At 46.6% G+C, this 21762-nt stretch overlaps 1 non-coding gene across 1 annotated transcript; it reads right to left on the bottom strand.

Moving 5' to 3' along the window:
• Window positions 1-1107: 1107 nt before the first annotated feature.
• Window positions 1108-1245, bottom strand: LOC114807738. Its single transcript, XR_003755813.1, has one exon. It is a non-coding gene; the product is annotated as a small nucleolar RNA SNORA7 (small nucleolar RNA).
• Window positions 1246-21762: the final 20517 nt, after the last annotated feature.

The raw sequence follows: 21762 nt of genomic DNA, 5'->3' as shown, positions 1-21762 counted from the left end.
AATTAGAGATTGGGGAGCAGCAGAGTGTAGCCACATTACTTCTCCCTCATCGACTCCCATTTCCATTGCCCCACCAATTATTCCATACTTTTAACTCTCTCCAGAAGCCCCCGTTCTTCACCCTCTTGTTCTCTCTTCCCGCCGACCTCCTGATTACCTTGCCAACTATTTATTGACAAAATCAAAACCAACAGGCGTGTGCTTCTCATAATCTCCCTCTCACCTCTCCAACTTCCTCTCACCCGCTCTTCCACGTTCATCCTTCTCGACCTTCTCTCCAGAGATCTCCAGCCTGCCTTCAAACAACTCTCCCCTCTACTTCGGCCTCTGATCCTCTCACTTCTCACCTGCTCGAAATACTTCCCCCCACTGCCTTCAAACTCATGTGCTTAAAATAGACCTGAGCATGAACAGGAGGAAAGTTACATTCACCTTGGGCAAACTGCCAAGAGTGCGCCAGGCATCCCATTTGGCCTTGTTGACAAAAAAGAGCATTCCTGACTTTGGTGCATTGCAGGACCAAAGTAAAAAGTCTATGACAGTTATTTATCTGTGACTGTCAATTCGGATACGTGCAAAGTACACAGATTAATTTAATCCATAGTCACCCCCAACTTCTCACCACCTATCTCGTCCTCGCAGCTGCCAGCTTTCAAAATCTACTTCCTACCAGTTGCTCCCTTTTCATCTTCTAAAAACACTTGTTCCTAGTTTTCTTCCCTCCCTGACCACTCTCTTCAACCATTCACTCTGTGATGACTCCTTTCCCACTGCCTTCCAATAGGCTCAAGTGTCCTCTGTCCTAACCTTCTTAGTAGCCTACTGTTCTTCCCAGCTTTTGCCTCATATATCTCCTCTCATTTCTGTCCAATGGGACAGGTCTCGTCTTGTCTTATGCTGTTGAGTCGTTTCTGACTCAAAGCGACTCCGTGGACGCATCTCTCCCAGAACGCCCCACCTACATCTGCAATCGTTCTGGTAGTGGATCCATAGAGTTTTCTTGGTAAAAATACAGAAGTCATTTACCATTGCCTTCTGGGCAGTAAACCTGAGTCTTCGCCCTCAACTCTCTCCCATGCCGCTGCAGCCCAGAACAGGCAAGTTTTGACTTGTAGCAGATTGCCTTCCACTGGCTAGCCACTGGCCAAGCTAGGAATGGAATGGGTAGGCCTCTGTTTGACTCTCCCTCCCATAGCCAAGACTGGTAGAGTACTGGAAACTCTCCAGGTGTGATCCTGAGAGGGGAATGGGACCGGACTGGTAAAATATTCCAGCTGCCTCCGCTTCCTCTCCTCCAACTCCCTTCTTGACCCTCGATGATCTGGTTTCTTTGGCCTGCACTCTGCTGAGACTGCCTCCTCTAGCGTTACCGATAACCTCCTTCTTGCCAAATTTAATTGACTCTTCTCTATCCTAATCCTCTTTAGAACTCTTGGCTGCTTTTGTCACAGTGGACCACTCTCTTCTTCCAGAAACACTATCTAACCTTGGTTTTACTGAGCTCTCTATGGTTCTTCTCTTACCTCTGGACATTCCACCCCCGATCTGTAGTTGTCCCTCAAGATTCTCTTCTGGAACTCCCTTGAGGAACTCACCCCCACCTACCCCCCTCCTGGCTTCAACTCTAAGCAGCGTGGCCTAGTGGAAAGAGCATGGGCTTGGGAGCCAGAGGACTTGGGTTCTAAACCCGGCTCTGCCACTTGTCTGCTGTGTGACCTTGGGCATTCACGTCTGCATGCTCACTTACCTCATCTGTAAAATGGGGATTAAGAGTGTGAGCCTTTTGTGTGGGACAAGGCCTGTGTCCAACCTGACTAGCTTTTATCTACCCCACCACTTAGTACAGTTCCTGGCACAATTCAAGTTAACAAAACCGTGAAAAAAAAAGGGACTTCCAAATGTACCTCACTAGCACTGACCTCTGTCCCTCTCTGCTACCTTGAATCTCTGCCTAACTCCAGAATTGTTCTAAGTGGATTTCCCGCCAGCATCTTAAGCTCAATATGTCCAAAACTGAACTCATCTTCCCTCCCAAATCCTCTCCTCCATGTAATTTTTCCATCACATTTGACATCCTCCCAGCCCCTAAAATCCCACAACCCTGACATTATCTATGACTCCTCTCTTTATTTCAGCTCTCATGTTCAGCCTGTTGTCAAATCCTGTCAGTTTTTCTTCTGTGATATTTCCAAGACCCACCCCTTCCTCTCCTCCTAAATAACCACCACTTTGATGCAGGCATTTTTCTCATACTGGCTTGACTACTGACTGCTTCAGCCTTGTCACGGGTGTCCCTGCCTCCATTCTCCTGCCTCTCTGGGCCATACTTCACTCAGCTTCCCAGATCATTTTTCTAAAACGTCACTCTACACATATCTCCCCACTTCTCAGAAGCCTCCAATGACTGCCAATTCCTTTCTGCATCAAGCAGAAAATCTTGACATAGGCTTTAAGGTCTTTAATCTGCTTCCTCCTTCCTACTTACCCACTCTTTTCTCCCCCACATACAACTCAGATCTAAGGGGGAGGAGAACACATATTTAAGGGACAAGCAGGAGGTTATGGGAGGGGCAGCATGGAAAGAGTCTGGGCCTGGATGTAAAGGATTTCCACCCTTTATTCACCCCCTCCCTCAGCCCCACAACAACTCTATTCTATTGTACTTTCCCAAGTACTTAGTACAGTGCTCTGCACACAGTAAGTGCTCATTCAATATCAGGGATTGGTGGATTGATATCTGTCATTTATTGATTTATATTAATGTTCATCTTCCCCTCTAGACTGTCAGCAAATTGTGGGCGGGGAATGTGTCTACCAACTCTGTTCTATTGAATTTCCCAAGCCCAGTGTTTAGAAAAGTGCTTGGCGCATAGTAAACGCTTAACAAATACCATCATCATCTTAGTACAGTGCTCTGAAAACAGTAAGAGCACAATAAGAGCACCAGTGATTGATTGATTGTCTGCTAAGTGCTTAATTTGAGCCAAACACTGTTCTAAGCACTGAAGTAGATACAAGTTAATCAGGTTGGACACAGTTCCTGTCCCACTTAGGCTCCCAGTCTAAGTAGAAGGGAAAACAGGTATCTTAGTCCCCATTTTACAAATGAGGTAACTGGGACATAGAGAAGTTAAGTAACTTGCCTGAGGTCACCCAGCAGGCAAATAGTGGGGCTGGGATTAGAACCCAGGTTCTCTGACTCCCAGGCCCATGCTCTTTCCACTAAGACCATGCTGTTTTCTCTTCTTGATTCCCAAGGCACACACCCGCATGCATGTGTACACACACACACACACACACACACACACATATCCTCCACTGGGGCAGCCTACAGTCTCAGAGCAGGTAAGCAACGTCTCGGCCAGGTGGGCGAAGGAGGAAGTCGGAACCAATGTTTTGTCACTTGATATTTTTTACCCCACAGATAAAGGCCAACTCACTTGGCTCGATTCCTCCCTCTGGGGAACCTTGTTGTCTTCTCCTGTTATTCTACTCTTCTCGGCTGCGAGTTCATTTGGCAATGTTTCCTCTTCCTGACCCGGATCTGTGCGTTTTCTGCCTTAACCTCATTCCAACTTGGCTCCTCTTCTCTCGTAGCAATGCCCTGACTCACCCTGACTCACCATGATACTGGCCATGGAGCTGAGTTGGATGATCCCCCTTTCAGTAATAATAGTATTTATTAAGCACTTACTGGATGTCTAGCACTGAACTAAATGCTGGGAAAAATAGGTTGGTGGGAATCAGATGGGAATGAGATACGGTCCCTGTCCCTGTTTAAACAACATTGAGAATGCCAGTCACAACCCAGCTTTTCTTTCTGTTCTTTCAGCCACTCTCTTCATTTCCAACACTGGAAGAAGTCTAGTTCTGACTCTCCTTCCCTAAATGAAACCTGCTGATAACCATCCCATCGCCAAAGCCGTGGTTCAGTAATTTAAAAATACCAAGTAAAGGTTCTCTCCTGAATCTTTGGCTTTTGCAAATCTTCTCAATTATTTGACCCTATTTTCTGCTAACTTACTGGACTGAGGGTATTCTGTAATGAAAGTGCTAGATTGTATTTTCCTTTAGGGCAGGCATCGTATCTTTTTTCTCTTGAGAGCAAATACATACTATGCCTGCCCTAAAGAAACATACAATCTGTGCTCTCAAGAGTACAGTGCTCTGCACACAGTAGACAGGCAGTGCTCAATAAATACGGTTGATGGACTGATTGATTGATAGTATTTATTAAGCTCAGTAAAATTTATTCAAGTGTCATGTAGAAAGTCACATTCTAATGTGAATTTCATAAATTCAAATGCTAATAAATTCTAGTCCATTACCTGTCATAGCTTTAGATGGAATATGGTGTCTCACAAAAATAAACTTCATGCAAATAGCTTCTCTGCCATCTCCCGCGTTTACGTGATTTCAGTGATTTTAGATACATTTACGAGAATGAGTTCTTGGCTGTGTAGCCCACCCTTTAAATGGCTAATGAGGCCCAGGCAGATCTTTGTTGCCATATCAGACTTTTAGGGCAGTTCCATTCTTTCCACCCACAGATTCTACCTACTAACATCAGGTAGAAGGACTGGATTGCAGTCAGCCTACCAGCACTGATGAACAGCTCTCGACATCACGATGAAATACAGTGATGAACTGAGGACCAAAGGAAAAAGACACCAGGATTTAGCATAGCTGTGGACAGTAGGGAATCCAATCAATCCAGCACCACACTAAGCACTTGAGAGAGTACAACTAAGTAGACATGATCCCTGCCCTCAAGGAGTTTAGGGTCTAGCAGGGAAGATAGACACTAAAATAAATTCCAGGTAGGGGAGGAAATTGAGTATAAGGATATGTCCGTAATGCTTTGGGGGAAGGTGAATAGCTAGGTGATTGAGGGCTGAAGACTCAAGACCGAGTAGGGAGAGAAGTAGGGTGCAAAGGTGAAGATTAATCAGGGAAGACCCCCTGGAGATAATGAGATTTTAGTAGGGTTTTGAAAATAGGGAGGGTGATGGTCTGTGCGTTACGAAGGGGGATGGGGAGGGAAATAGCAGAAGGTAGAATCAGCCTGGCAGACCACACTTGGAAATGGGACGACTAAAATCAGCAGAGGCTATGAGATCAGTGTTACACCAAGATGAGAAACTAAGATAATGTGGGTTTTGGGAGAAGCGGATGCAACAGAAAGGCGAGAGGCAAGCTCTTTCTACGCATGATGTAGATGGGTGGCTACACCTCAGTTTCATCAGCCACACTGGTATGCACTGTTTACTTCAAAACGATTCAAGGAACTGAAAGTCCCAGGCCAGTAGGCAGAGAGATAGGGAATAAGATGTAAAACAAAGTCATATTTCTATTTATCTCTCCGTCTCTCTCTCTCTCCTCCTTTCTCCCTCTCTCTCTCTTTCTGTCTCTGTCTCCCTATCTCTCTCTCCCCACATCCTCCGGCTCTGTAAATGAAGAAGCACTGTGACGTGAGTTCCGCTCTTCAGAAGCTAAAATGCATTGCCTAAGTGTTCAGACATTTAGGTCAAAGTTGACCTTTTTTTGTCTCCTGCACTTAAATCAGAGGATTTTATTCAATCAATCAATGGTATTTATTGAGTGCTTACTGGGTGCAGAGCACTATACTAAGCTCTTGGGAGAGTACAACACAACAGAATAGTCACATTTCCTGCCCACAAGGAGCTTACAGTCTAGAAGGAGAGAATGACATTATTATAAAGAATAAATAAATTACAAATATGTACCTAAGTGCTGTGGGGCTGAGGGAGGAATGAATTACATTTTTCATTATTTTGAGGATACGGGAGTTGCAAAACTAACTTCCTCCAGGCATGCTCCTTCCTTCTTCATAATAGCAGCAGTAATAGTATTTATTAACCCTTTTCTATATGTAGAGCACTATACTCAAGCACTTAGTTCCTTCCCTCTTCGAATTTTCCAGACCTCACTTGTCCCTGTCTTCAAAACACTGCTGAAAACCCACCTCCTCCAGGAGGCTTCAAGGATTCGGTTGCCCTTTGCTGTTTAGTCACCTATCCTTAGTACTTATGCATGGTCTTGACATTAAATTATAGGTATTCATTTTCCTTTTTACCTGAGTAACTGCTTTCCACAGCTATAGCAGTCAGCAATTATTTGTGAATGGCTTGTGTCTTCTTCCGCCCACTAGATCGTAAACTCCTTGAGGGCAAGGATGGAGACTCTTATTCAGTTGCACTCTTCCCCAGCACTTAATACAGTACTCTGAACACAGTAAGTGCTCAATAAATAGGATCGATTTTTTTATGGTATTAGTTAATGAGCTATGAGCTAATCAGGTTGGAAAATCTGGCCACATGGGGCTCACAGTCTTAATCCTCACTTTACAGATGAGGGAACTGAGGCACAGGGAAGTGAAGTGACTTGCCCAGGGTCACACAACAGACCAATAGTGGAGCAGGGATTAGAACCCAGGTCCTTCTGACTCCCAGGCTTGTGTTCTGGCCACTAGGCCACAAGGCTTCTCTCGTTATTCTCCTTGCTCCCTGCTAACAGCATGAAGCCATGGGCAGCATGCAGTTTGGGGATTAAGTGGATTTCCTGTATCTGTTCAGAGCTGTGCAGCACCCGCTGTCTGGCCTGAGGGTGAGTGAGGATTGGCAAAACATTGAGGGGGAGAAACAAGGATGCAGATTAACCACACGACGAAGGAAATGATAGGAATTCACGGACACCATTCTTTCCGGAGACACGGCCAGAGAAAAATTTCATTTCAGAGTTGGTGAAGGAGTGGAAATTTGGCTTCCTGCGGTGGAGGTCTGGACGCAAGGATTCCCGACAGGCAGATTTTGAGAGTCTGGCTTTGGGAGGAAGTCAGTTTCCTGGGTTTGTGCAACAACAGGAGCAAAAGCCAGGAAATTGGCAGGGGATATGCCTGGGGGCTTGTTCAGCTTCAGCAGCTCAGTGGAACAGGGAAAGAGCACCAGACAAGGCAAACCCAAGGGATTAGCCTCAGGAGAGACTCTCTGGTCATACAGGGTCCAAGTCTATGTGGGAGATTTTTCGATCCTTGCTTTCCAACTGTCATAAACACACTAAAACACGGGCCCATTTTATGTTACTTTAGGATTTTCCTCTGAGATGTTCCCTAATTTTACTCCTGGGCTCTGCCCTCTATTTTATTTACCTCTGTTTTCTGTTGGGGGCTTTCTGTCCTGAGCCGAAGGGGAAGAAGCAAAGTGTAGCTGCCTACGTCTGTCATGTTTTGCAGAGTTTTCTTGTGAGTGAGCCACACTCTTTCTGGTGGCCTTTTCTAGTATTCCCAATCCTGATAAAATGATTACCTTCCCCTGCTCGCCTTCCTGCCATAGTTTCCATCATCTTTTTCAGGGAATCATTTGCTTTCCTAAAAGCTTTGGTCATTCCTAGCAGTGTTGTCCATTACCTGATTTTCCTCTCTCCAGGTGCTTTCAGTGGGATGAATCACAGCCTGGCTCCAGTTTGTGTAGTAAATTATTCCTCCAAGGACTTTGAACGACTACACTCTTTCAAAATCCTCTGAAGAGCAATTTACTATAAACTCAAATTCCTTCTTCTCCTGGAAGACTTCCCTGATGCATCGCTAATTGTTCATTTTTTTAAAAATGGTATTTGTTAAGTGCTTACTATATGCCAGGCACTGTACTGAATGCTGGGGTAGATACAAATTAATCAGTCTGGACACAGTCCATGTCCCACTTGAGATTCACAATCTTAATCCCCATTTTGTAGATGAGGTAGCTGAGGCACAGGTAAATTAGGTCACTTACCCAAGGTCACACAGCAGACAACGGCCGGATAATAATGTTGGTATTTGTTAAGCGCTTACTATGTGCCGAGCACTGTTCTAAGTGCTGGGGTAGACACAGGGGAATCAGGTTGTCCCACGTGGGGCTCACAGTCTTAATCCCCATTTTACAGATGAGGGAACTGAGGCACCAGGATTAGAACTCAGGTCCTTCTGACTCCCAGGCCCGGGCTCCATCCATAAGACCATGCTGCTTCATCTCTGCCCTGTTCTACTTTCCCTCCCTTCTGGGTCACCTGTGCAGTTGAGTTCATGCCCATTAAGCCCCTAGGTACCCACCCCTACCCCGTTAGCACTTAATAATAATAATGAATAATCATGGTATCTGTTAAGCGCTTCCTATGTGCCAAGGACTGTTGTAAACCCTGGGATAGATACAAGGTAATCTGGTTGTCCCATGTGGGGTTCACAGTCTTCATTCCCATTTTACTGATGAGGTAACTGAGGCACAGAGCATTCATTCATTCAATTGTATTTATTGAGCGCTTACTATGTGCAGAGCACTGTACTAAGCGCTTGGGATGAACAAGTCGGCAACAGATAGAGACAGTCCCTGCCGTTTGATGGGCTTACGGTCTAATCGGGGGAGACGACAGACGAGAACAATGGCAATAAATAGAGTCAAGGGGAAGAACATCTCGTAAAAACAATGGCAACTAAATAGAATCGAGGCGATGTACAATTCATTAACAAAATAAATAGGGTAATGGAAATATATACAGTTGAGCGGACGAGTACAGTGCTGTGGGGAGGGGAAGGGAGAGGTGGAGGAGCAGAGGGAAAGGGGAAAAGAGGGTTTAGCTGCGGAGAGGTGAAGGGGGGGTGGTAGAGGGAGTAGAGGGAGAAGGGAGCTCAGTCTGGGAAGGCCTCTTGGAGGAGGTGAGTTTTAAGTAGGGTTTTGAAGAGGGGAAGAGAATCAGTTTGGCGGAGGTGAGGAGGGAGGGCTTTCCGGGACCGCGGGAGGACGTGGCCCGGGGGTCGACGGCGGGATAGGCGAGACCGAGGGACGGTGAGGAGGTGGGCGGCAGAGGAGCGGAGCGTGCGGGGTGGGTGGTAGAAAGAGAGAAGGGAGGAGAGGTAGGAAGGGGCAAGGTGATGTAGAGCCTCGAAGCCTAGAGTGAGGAGTTTTTGTTTGGAGCGGAGGTCGATAGGCAACCACTGGAGTTGTTTAAGAAGGGGAGTGACATGCCCAGAGCGTTTCTGCGGGAAGATGAGCCGGGCGGCGGAGTGAAGAATAGACTGGAGCAGGGTGAGAGAGGAGGAAGGGAGGTGAGAGAGAAGGCTGACACAGTAGTCTAGCCGGGATATAACGAGAGCCCGTAGCAGTAAGGTAGCCGTTTGGGTGGAGAGGAAAGGGCGGATCTTGGCGATATTGTAGAGGTGAAACCGGCAGGTCTTGGTAACGGATAGGATGTGTGGGGTGAACGAGAGAGACGAGTCAAGGATGACACCGAGATTGCGGGCCCGAGAGACGGGAAGGATGGTCATGCCATCCACGGTGATAGAGAAGTCTGGGAGAGGACCGGGTTTGGGAGGGAAGATGAGCTCAGTCTTGCTCATGTTGAGTTTTAGGTGGCGGGCCGACATCCAGGTGGAGACGTCCCGGAGGCAGGAGGAGATGCGAGCCTGAAGGGAGGGGGAGAGGACAAGGGCAGAGATGTAGATCTGCGTGTCATCTGCGTAGAGAGGGTAGTCAAAGCCGTGAGAGCGAATGAGTTCACCGAGGGAGTGAGTGTAAATGGAGAACAGAAGAGGGCCAAGAACTGACCCTTGAGGAACTCCAACAGTTAAAGGATGGGAGGGGGAGGAGGCTCCAGCGAAGGAGACCGAGAATGACCGGCCAGAGAGGTATGAGGAGAACCGGGAGAGGACGGAGTCCGTGAAGCCAAGGTGAGATAAGGTATGGAGGAGGAGGGGATGGTCGACAGTGTCAAAGGCAGCAGAGAGGTCAAGGAGGATCAGAATGGAGTAGGAGCCATTGGATTTGGCAAGAAGGAGGTCATGGGTGACCTTAGAGAGAGCAGTCTCGGTAGAGTGGAGGGGACGGAAGCCAGATCGGAGGGGGTCCAGGAGAGAATGGGAGTTAAGGAATTCTAGGCATCGATTGTAGACGACTCGTTCTAGGATTTTGGAAAGGAAGGGTAGTAGGGAGATAGGGCGATAACTGGAGGGGGAAGTGGGGTCAAGAGCGGGGTTTTTTAGGATGGGGGAGACGTGGGCATGTTTGAAGGCAGCGGGGAAGGAGCCATTGGAGATTGAGTGGTTAAAAATAGAAGTTAAGGAAGGTAGGAGGGCAGGGGCGATGGTTTTAATAAGGTGAGAGGGAATGGGGTCCGAGGCGCAGGTGGAGGGGGTGGCACTTGCGAGGAGGGAGGAGATCTCCTCTGAGGATACTGCAGGGAAGGATGGGAAAGTAGGGGAGGGGGTTGGTGGGGGGGAGGGGAGAGGCGGAGGGGTGACTTTGGGGAGCTCAGACCAGTGAAGTGACTTGTCCACGGTCAGACAGCAGACGAGTGGCAGAGCCAGGATTAGAACCCAATCCTCTGACTCCCAAGGTCCTGCTCTTGCCGCTAGACCACGTTGCTTCACTTACGTTCATATCATTGTACTCAGTTGCCACCCCTACCAGGAATTTATGTCTGTCACCCCCAACTTGAGCGCAGGGATTGGGTCTACTTATTCTAGCCTACACTCCCAAGAGCTCAGTACGGTGCCCTGCGTAGAATCAAAAGTTAATAAGTACCATGGATCGATTGATTGTTCGGAAAGATTAAAGCCAGAGGTCATGGACCCTTCTCCACATGTGCCTCCTCTCCCCATTCTCCTTCCTTGGCACACTCCCTAGTGATTCTAAATATCCCTGTATCTTTGACATTTTCCCTCTTGTGTGTTGTATTCCTTGGTGTCATTCTTATCACTTTCAGGACTTGTTACGCACCCCACAGCACTATGTTCATATTTGCAATTTATTTATTTATTTCAATGTGTCTCTCCCCCTGGACACTGTAAGGTCCCTGTGGGCAGGGATTGTGTCTAGACTCTAAAGAACATTATGTTCTGTTCTCCCTAATATGTTTGCCATTTGAATCGGCCCGTTCCTCCATTACGCCAGAGAAGCAACGTGGCCTGGTGGAAAGAGCCCAGGCCCGGGAGTCATTCATTCATTCATTCATTCATTCATTCAATCGTATTTATTGAGCGCTTACTGTGTGCAGAGCACTGTACTAAGTGCTTGGATTGTGCAATTCGGCAACAGATAGAGACAATCCCTGCCCAACAACGGGCTCACAGGCTATGGAGGATCTGGGTTCTATTCGTGGCTCAGTGGAAAGAGCAAGGGCTTTGGAGTCAGAGGTCATGAGTTCGAATCCCAGCTCTGCCACTTGTCAGCTGTGTGACTGTGGGCAAGTCACTTAACTTCTCTGTGCCTCAGTGACCTCATCTGTAAAATGAGGATTAAGACTGTGAGCCCCACGTAGGACAACCTGATTCCCTTGTGTCTACCCCAGCGCTTAGAACAGTGCTCTGCACATAGTAAGCGCTTAACAAATACCAACATTATGATTATTATTCTCGTCTCTGCCACTTGCCAGCCGTGTCACCTAGGACAAATCACTTAATTTTGGGGGGCCTCAGTTTCCTCATCTATAAAATGGGGGAATCAAAAACTGTTCTCTCTCCCTCCTGGACTGTGAGCCCTATGGCGGACAGTGACTTTGTCTGACCTGATTATCTCGTGACTGATTTTCTCGCCCCTGTATATGGGACAGAATAAATGCCTAACAAATGCCACAATATTATAATTGCTATTACCTGCTACTATTCCAGTGCATAACATATTTAATCAATCATTCTACCAATGGAATTTATTGAGTACTTACTGTGTGCAGAGCACTGTACAAAGTGCTTGGGAGCGTACACTAGAACCTAACGGAACATATAACACGTAACATATATAGCCAATAAGGTTGAGAGCATTAAGCCAGCCAGCAGAGCAGTTGTTATGTCTCCAAGAATCTATCTCTGGGGAAAGTGGCATTTTCTTTGGATTGACTATCCCATCTGCCTCATTCCTTGGTAATTACTGAGGAACGAAGCCCAGAGTTTAATACAGTGCCTGGCACATAGTAAGCACTTAACAAATATTTTTAAAAAAATGTAAGCTCTCAATAAATCTGGTTGATGGAAAAATCCAATTGGAGCCCTTATGTTTACCGGATCTGCTTATCTTGTACTTATCTCAGGGCTTAGTACAGTACTGGGCACATAATAAGAGCTTAAGAAATGTTGTTTTTATTATTACTAATAACCTACTCACAGTATCTCTATCTCATCTATCTCACCACCGACCTCTTTCCCACTTCCTCCTTCGGGCCTGGAACTCCCTACCCACTTCATATGCTCCTGGCCACCACACGTTTCCCACACTCAAAGCCTTTATTAAAATTACATCTCCTTCAAAAGGTCCCATCTCCCCTACTCCCTTTCATTCATTTGATCAAATTTATTGAGCGCTTACTGTGTGCAGAGCACTGTACTGAGCACTTGGAAAGTACAGTTCGACAACAAATAGAGAAAATCCCTTCTGCGTTGCCTATGCGCTTAGGTTTGTACCCTTTAAGCATTTGATATTCACCTCACCCTTAGCCCCACAGTGCTTATGAACATATCCATAATTGATTTGAATGTCTGACCCGTCCTCTAGGCTGTAAGCTAGTTGTGGACAGGGAGCTTGTCGACTAACTGTGATACTGTACTCTCCCAAGCACTTAGGACAGTGTCCAGTAAATACCATTGATTGATTATTATTATCTCCATTTTCAAGGAACTTATGGCAGTTCCAGGCACTCTTTGAATATCTTGTGGTTCTTATCGCCCGTGTCTCTATCGCCTATCTGGAAAAGCAGCTGTGGAGATTGCTGACCCTGCCTGCTCTAGCACCCTCTCTCTAGAAAGGCAAGAGCATTCTACCTCTTACCAAGGAGACAAGATGACTTATTCAGTCAAGCTGAACTACTTTCTCATCTCTCCCACTGCTCAACTCTTGCACACGCACTTCCTCCTACGTGGACCTGCTTTCCCCTTCACATCGGACAGACCACTGCTCTGCCCAGCTTCAAAATTCTTCTGAAAGTACATCTCCAGGAGGGCTTCCCTGATTAATCATCTCAACTTCCCACTTGAGATCATCAAACTGCCCTGTCAACACTTTTGGGCTACCCAAGCATTTATTTACTCACCCCTAAGCCCCACCCCACAGCATTTATGTACTCATCTTTACACTCTTTTACCTCCTCCTCTCTGTAATTTGGTTTAGAGTCTGTCTCCCCCTTTAGGTTGTTAGCTCCTTGAGGTTATGGATGGCCCAAGTTCTTTGTACAGTGCTCAGCATCCAGGAGGTGTTCAATAAATTCATTTGGTAGTTGGTTGACTGGGTTCCTTCACCTAGAATGGAAAAAGCAACTGGAGTTTTTGTTAAACGCTTACTATATGCCAAGTACTCTACTAAGCACTGGGATACTGATACTCAGGTCCCACATGGGGCTCACAGTCTAATAGGAAGGAGAACCAGGATTTTGCCTTTCTCTACTCCTGTACAGCCTCATTCTCTCCTCTTCCCCCAGTGTGTTGCCATGAGGAAGACAAGCATTTTCCATGACCTGGAGGGGTTCCTATGCCTTTTAGAATGAGTTAATCAACTGATGGTATTTATGAAGAGCACTCTAAACAGTTGTGAAAGAGCAATGCAATAGACATCGTAGACATGAACCCTACCCTCAAGGAGCTTAAATGTCTGGCTATGCAATTAATAATTGTGACTTTCGTTATGCACTTATTATGTGCCAAATCCTGCAGTATATACAATATTCATTTATTCAATCGTATTTATTGAGCGCTTACTGAGCGCAGAGCACTGTACTAAGCGCTTGGAATGGACAATTCGGCAACAGATAGAGACAATCCCTGCCCAACAATGGGCTCACAGTCTAAAACAACCAGATGGGCCATCGTCCCCATCCCACATGGGGCGAGCCATCTAAGGGGGAAGGAGAACAGGCATTTTATCCCCATTTTACAGATATGGCAACATTCACCGAGAGGTAAAGTGATTTTCCCAAGGTCACACAGCAGGCAAATGGTGGAGCTGAGATTAGAACCGAGGTCTCCTGACTCCCAGATCTATGCTCTTTCCATTAGGCCACACAGCTTCCCCACACATCCAGCAGCTTCTGGTTCTTCATTTCCTAATCTCCTCCTGGTGTCCATCATCAGCATATCAAGCATTCCCACCATTTTCCAGTGAATGTACCCCTGTGTGTACATGTATGTGCATGTTTACATGTATACATTCATGTGTTTGTATGTGTGTGTGCATCTGTGTGTGCATGTGTGTGCGGGTGTGTTTTTGCTCCCTTCTAGACCAGGCCAGCAAGCAATCTTCATTTGCCTTTTCCTCACTTTGCATTTTTACCACCTGGCAGTCCTCGCTAGCTAAGAAAATACTGACAAATGAAAGCGAGAATCATGCAGAAAAGACACCACAGAACATCTGGCTGTAGACAGGATTCGTAAGAAGTTTCTTTTGAGAGGTCGAAGTAAAGCAGTGAGCTTCCTGGACCAGAATCAAAGCCTGACCCAGGTCCCGGTCTCCGAGGCTACTTTTCCTTTATCCCAAGTCCCAAATAAAATGATCCCTTCTCTCCCCAGTTTTTTTTTTATGGTATTTGTTAAGCACTCTCTTTGTGCCAGGCACTCTTCTAAGCACTGCGGGGAGATACAAAGTAATCAGGTTGGACACAGTCCGTGTCTCACGTGGGGCTCACGGTGGTAATATCCATTTTACAGACGAGGTAACTTTGGCACAGAGAAGTTAAGCGACTTGCCCAAGGTCACCCAGCAGACAAGTGACCTCAGTGGGCAACCCATGAATGCTTAATGGCTCCACCCCTAGAACTCTCACCTGAACACTTCTGGCTTCCTCCAGGTGGGCAGCTGACCCCTAATAATAATAATAATGGTCTTTGTTAAGTGCTTATCATGTGCCAAGCATTGTTCTAAGCACTAGGGTAGATACAGGGTAATCAGGTTGTCCCAAGTGGGGCTCACAGTTTTAATCTCCACTTTACAGATGAGGTAACTGAGGCACAGAGAAGTTTAGTGGCTTGCCCAAGATCACATAGCAGACAAGTGGTGGAGCCGGAATTAGAACCCATGTCCTCTGACTCCCAAGCCCGTGCTCTTTCCATTAAGTCACGCCGCTTCTTCCTGCACGCAGTTAGGTTCTCCCCGCTTTCTTCTTAGGGTGGAGACGTACCAGAGCTCCCCAAACCACCGTGCCCCCTTTCCTCCAATTAATGACCTCATCTTCAAGCCTCTTCCATGTTCGCCTCTCCAACACCCTCCCTGACAGCCAGCGGGACAAGAGACCTCTTCCATCGTGGGAGAAGCGAACGCCGGGTAGCTCGTCGTACCTCAAGAAGCTCTGCCTCCCTGCCTCTCGAGGGTTCTGATCCCCAAGCTCTCCACGGCACGGTCGAATCGGAAGGCGAACCGTGGTCGGAGGCTCTGGGCGGGGTCCCTCTCCCGCCGGTGGCCTCTCCGAGAAGCTCTTCATCTTGTCCGGCCACTCAGCAGGCCGGCTCTGGCCGGCTGGCGGGCTCCGTGGGGCCCACGTCATCTGGAGCGGGGTGGCAGAGGATGAAATCACCCCCTGGCACGGGCCCAGTTCGGCTTCAAGGGAGAAAGACAAATAACATCTGGCAGAGATGCTGCTGAGTCAGTAGGACTCAAGGTCTTTCTTCCACGGTTCTCGCGAGATTTCTCCTCTAGGCAGGGCCAGGGGAAGCGGGCCGGGGGCCGGTGGGGGCCAAGCGGAAGAATCGGCAGAACCCTCAGCTCTGTGTGCTGCTGGTCACCTGGGTACAAGCAGGGGCTACTGCAGCCATGCCGGTGGCCACCAGCAAGGTCACACTGCCCAAGCCCGGAGACTCCCCAGAGGGTGGCCACAGGGGCAGCCCTTGCTTAGTCATTCTTTCATTTATTAGATTTTATTTATTGAGCGCTTGCTGTGTGCAAAGCACTGTACTAAGCGCTTCAAAGAGTACAATATAACAACAGACATATTCCTGCCCACAGTGAGCTCGTAATCTAGAAGGGGAGACAGACATTATTATAAATAAATAAATTACAGATCTATACATATGTGCTGTGGGGATGGGAGGGAGGATGAATGAAGCAAGCAAGTTAGGGTGACACAGAAGGGAGTAGGAGAAGAGGAGTGGAGGCCTTAATCAGGGAAGGTTTCTTGGAGGAACTTCTCTCTACTGCCCAGGGAATTTTTCTAAACCATCTTTTTTCACGTCTCCTCACTCGGCATGAACCTCTAATAGTCGACCATTCCTCTTTGCACTCAACAGAAACTCCTAAGCTGACTGTGGGCAGGGAACGTGTCTACCAAATTTTATATCGTTATATCTTACTCTCCCAAGCACTTAGTATAGTGCTCTGCACACAGTAAGCGCTCAATAAATACGATTGATCGATCGATCGATTGGCTTTAAGGTTCCAATCAACTTCCTTTCTCCTACTTATTTTCTTCTACTTCCAGCTGATACCCTTCTTTCCTTCATTCATCTCATACTAACCTCCTCGCTCTGCTTTACTCACTATACCCAACTCCGAATTTTCTGACTACCTACCAACCGACCTCTTGCTTGCACCCTCCCCTCTGCCTAGAAAACCCCTCCCCTTGACATCACGGGTCTCCCCTTCTTCAAAGCCGGATGAAAATTGCATTGCTTCCAGGTGACATTCATTTTTAACCTCCCTGCCATTTCAGCACTTCCATTTCGCCTTAGCACTTGGATACTCCTCACCTCAGGCAATCTAATTCTCTTCCCCTCTTCAAATCCCTACTTAAAACTCACCTCCTCCAAGAGGCCTTCCCAGACTGAGCTCCCCCCTTTTTCCCTCTGCTCCCTCTACCCCCCTTCACCTCTCTGCAGCTTAACCCTCTTTTCCCCCCATTTCCCTCTGCTCCTCCCCCTCTCCCTTCCCATCCCCTCAGCACTGTACTCATCCGCTCAACTGTATATATTTTCATTACCCTATTTATTTTGTTAATGAAATGTACATCGCCTCGATTCTATTAAGTTGCCATTGTTTTTACAAGATGTTCTTCCCCTTGACTCTATTTATTGCCATTGTTCTCGTCTGTCGTCTCCCCCGATTAGACCGTAAGCCCGTCAAACGGCAGGGACTGTCTCTATCTGTTGCCGACTTGTTCATCCCAAGCGCTTAGTACAGTGCTCTGCACATAGTAAGCGCTCAATAAATACAATTGAATGAATGAATGCTCTGTGCCTCAGTTACCTCATCAGTAAAATGGGAATGAAGACTGTGAACCCCACATGGGACAACCAGATTACCTTGTATCTATCCCAGGGTAGTTACGAGGTAATCAGGTTGTTCCACGTGGGGCTCACAGTCTTAATCCCCAATTTACAGATGAAGTAACTGAGGCACAGGGAAGCTAAGTGACTTGCCCAAGATCACACAGCAGACAAGTGGTGGAGCCAAGATTAGAACCCACGCCCTCTGACTCCCAAGCCCGTGCCATTTCCACCAAGCCACAGTGCTTCTGTACTATTAATACTGATTCAGCACTTACTGAATACTATGCTACACTCACTGGTAAAGGTTTTTTAAAAATCAACAAACAGCATTTAGATTGATCCACAAGAGACTCCCCATCTACGTGGGGTAGGGCAGACATATGGACATATGGAGAAGCAGCGTGGCTCAGTGGAAAGAGCACGGGCTTTGGAGTCAGGGCTCATGAGTTCGAATCCCAGCTCTGCCACTTGTCGGCTGTGTGACTGTGGGCAAGTCACTTAACTTCTCGGTGCCTCAGTTCCCTCATCTGTAAAATGGGGATTAAGACTGTGAGCCCCACGTGGGACAACCTGATTCCCCTGTGTCTACCCCAGCGCTTAGAACAGTGCTCGGCACATAGTAAGCGCTTAATAAATACCAACATCATCATCATCATCATCATTCTGTACACAGTAAGTGCTCAATAAATACAACTGACTGAGTGACTAGAGATTGAAGGAATTAACACTCCTCAAGCTGTCTGTCTGATCAAAAGCCAAGCTGGAGAATCCTGGCAGGATGAACCCCCAAGAATGGTAGGAACAATCGATTACTTTAAGTAGGGGTGTCGATCAGTCGGCCAGTGGAACTATTTATCACAACCCAATTCCTCCCCACAGGTCCTCACTACTGAAGTCTCTGGTCGGTCCATCATCCTTGCCATCATCATCTTCAGCTAAGCCATGATAATCAATCAATGGTATTTCCTGAACCCTTAGTCCTTGGGACAGAGTGCGGTACAGCTGGTAACCCTGCAGACGATATTTAAAGCTTCAGTTTCATCACTTGGGAGTCGGGGGGGGGGGGGGGGGGGGGGGGAGGGGGCTCTGTCAGGTGAGGAGAAAGAAACGGTGATGGAGAAAGAAGAGGAAAAAGAGGAAGAGAAGGAGAATGAGGGAAAAAGGAGGAGAAGATGCAGGCGGGCTCTATGGTTGATGGGCCATGACCCTGTGTTTAATTCCCTCCCAATTAGCCTGATAAAGAATAGAGAAGTAAATTCTGCTCCAGGGGAGGAACTCTGCACCACCCCCAAATAGAAGGTAAATTAAGTTTCTGTGGATAAGAGGTGGGTAAAGTAATTGTAGTACTTGTTATTTGCTTACAGTGCAGTGCTGTGCACAGTGTAGGCACTCAATAAATGCCATTGATTGATTGATTGAGTGCTAAGCACTGGGTAGATACAATATAATCAGACCAATAATAATAATAATAATAATTCTGGTATCTGTTAAGCACTTAGTGTGTGCCAGCCACTGTGCTAAGCGCTGGGTGGGTACAAGCAAATCGGGTTGGACACGGTCCCTGTCCTACATGGGGTTCACAGCCTTAATCCCCATTTTAAAGATGAGGAAACTGAGGCACAGAGAAGCCAATTGACTTGCTTAAGGTCACACAGCAGACAAGTGGCAGAGCCAAGATTAGAACTCACAACCGTCTGACTCCCAGGCCCGTGCTCTATCCACTAGGCCATGCCGCTTCTCATAGTCCCTGTGTCACATGGGGTTTACAGACTAAGAGGAAGGGAGAACAGTTAATCGATTAATCTTATTATTGAGTGCTTACTGTGTGCAGAGTGCTGTACTAGAGAAGCAGCATAGCATTTGCATGTATTCTTCCCAGAGTTTAGTACAGTGCCTGGCACATAGTAAGTGCTTAACATGCATTCAATAGTATTTATTGAGCACTTACTATGTGCAGAGCACTGTACTAAGCGCTTGGAATGTACAAATTGGTAACAGATAGAGACAGTCCCTGTCCTTTGACGGGCTTACAGTCTAATCGGGGGAGACGGACAGACAAGAACAATAGCAATAAAACAAATACCACATTATTATTATTATTATTAAGTTATTGGGAGAATTCAATGCAATTGAGGTGGTAGACATGATCCCTGCGCGCAAGAATCTTACAATCCAGTAGTAGTTGTAGAATTTATTAAGCATTTACTAGATGCAGAACACTGAACTAAGTGCTGGGAAAGAACACACAGATGTGAACTAGACACAGTTCCTGTTCTTTACAGGGGGCTCACAGTCTAAAAATCTACAAATGAGGAAACTGAGGCTCAGTGAAGTTAAGTGACTTGTCCAAGGTCACACAGTAGGCAAGAGGTGGAGCTGGGATTGGATCCAGGCCTTCTGGCTTCCAGTCCTCTGCTCTTTCCACCAGACGATACTGCTTTTCTAAGAATGTGTATGCAAATCTCTGGGTCCCAGTCTCTGAATGTGTGTGTGCTGAGGGGGAAGAAATCCTTCAGGTTAGTATCAGAATCTTCACGTGTGTGCAAGAATCTCTGGGTGGGTGAGAATCTATGTATAGGAGGACTCGGAAGTCCTGTGGGTGCTAACCTTTGTGCAAATTCCCACATATGCGTGTGAACCTGTGTTTGTGTGTGGTGGGGTTACGGTCTCTCTTGGTGTAAATCCTCAGGTGTGAGAATTTCCATATATGCATGTGAACGGTGTGTTTGTGTGTGTGTGTGTGTGTGTGTGTGTGTGTGTTGGGTAGGGGTGAGAATCTCTACAGGTGGGTGAGAGAATCCGTGGATGTGTGTGTGAATTTACGTGAATTTACGTGAATTTACGTATGTGTGTGTGTGTGTATATGTGTGCAATAATAATAATTGTGGTATTTATATATGTATGAGAATCTACTTGTGTGTTGTGCGTGTAATAATAATAATCGTGCTATTTACTGAGCACTTACTGTGTGCCAGGCATTGTACTAAGCACTGGAGTGGATACAAGCAAAACAGGTTGGGCACAGTCTCCATCCCACATGGGGCTCACAATCTCATTCCCCCTTTTATAGATGGGGTAACTAGAAGTGAAGTGACTTGCCCAAGATCACACAGCAGGCAAGTGGCAAGGTCGGAATTAGAACCCATGACCTTCTGCCTCCCAGGCTCGTGCTCTATCCACTAGACCATGCTGCTGCTTCTATCCCCCGCCTCCTCCTCCTGAGCTTACTAGTAAGCTAAACACCCCTGATTTAGGACAGGAACTCATCTCTCGTTTCAAAAACATAATGGCTCAAATGGTCTGTTCCTCTCTCTTCCGCACTTCTTCCTCTTAGGGAAAGAAACATCTTGCAGCTCTTCAGGTGAGGGGTTTCTTGTGAATTTCTGTCCTTGTCCGTGTTTCAGAAGTTTCTTAGTTTTTCTCTTGCGATCAACACTGTCACTGGGAACCCCATGTGGGACAGGGACTGTGTCCAACCCAATTTGCTGGTATCCAATCTAGGGCTTAGTACAGTGCTTGGCACATACTAGGAGTTTAACAAATACTAAAATAATAATTGTGGTATTTGTTAAGCCGACATTAGAACCCATGATCTTCTGACTCCCAGGCCCCGGTTCTATCCACTCTGCCATGCTTCTTCATAAAAATAATAATAATAATAATCATTGTTGTTCTTGTAATTATTACTAATAATACTGATTGAGGACTTCCCGGGTGGGGGGTGGGTGGTAGGGACAATGGAGCAGGGATACACAAGATAGAAAAAGCCTGTTCCCTGCCCTTAGGGAGCAGAAAATTTCATTCAGGTGAGCTGGATCAACAATCCTAAGGTAAAACCTATCCGACTAAGATGAGTCACACACAGAATGGTTTCAGGGCTCTGGAACTGACTTTGATCAGAATATTTGGGGCAGCTAATTTTCAGATGTTGGTCAACTTCTAGTCGATTAAGAAAAACCCAGATTTTTCACTGCATTTTTCATTTTCAATGCTCTCATTCCTATCTAAACTCTTGAAGTGGGTTGTACACACCCACTGCCTTCATTTCCTTCTAGACTGAAAGCTCCTGTGGGCAGCATGGCCTAGTGGATAGAGCACAGGCCTGGTAGTCAGAAGAATCTGGGTTCTAATTCTGGCTCCACCACTTGTCTGCTGTGTGACCTTAGGTAAGTCACTTGACTTCTCTGTGCCTCATTTACCTCAATTGTAAAATGGGGATTGAGACCATGTGGGAAATAGATTGGGTCCAACCTGATTAGTTTGTATCTACCCCAAATTTGGGGAAGTTCAGAGAGCAGTAGTCTGCAAAACAAATCTGTCCTGTTAGGATTCAGGTCAATTGTTCATGCAAGTTTCTGTTCATCAAATGGTCCAATGATAGAATAGTATTCTTGGAGTTGCCAAGAGGAAGGTGGGGGAGCACTCTACTCTGGCCACTGAATATCAAACATTATTCTCAAGCAATGAAAGCTTTTCATTACAATTGTCAAACTCCCTTTAATCATTTTGTTGTTCTGTCAGGAGCTTGACACCAGGATG

This window comes from Ornithorhynchus anatinus, chromosome X3 (genome assembly GCF_004115215.2).
Source record: "Ornithorhynchus anatinus isolate Pmale09 chromosome X3, mOrnAna1.pri.v4, whole genome shotgun sequence".
Taxonomy (NCBI): domain Eukaryota; kingdom Metazoa; phylum Chordata; class Mammalia; order Monotremata; family Ornithorhynchidae; genus Ornithorhynchus; species Ornithorhynchus anatinus.
This window is presented reverse-complemented; position numbering and strand designations above follow the sequence as displayed.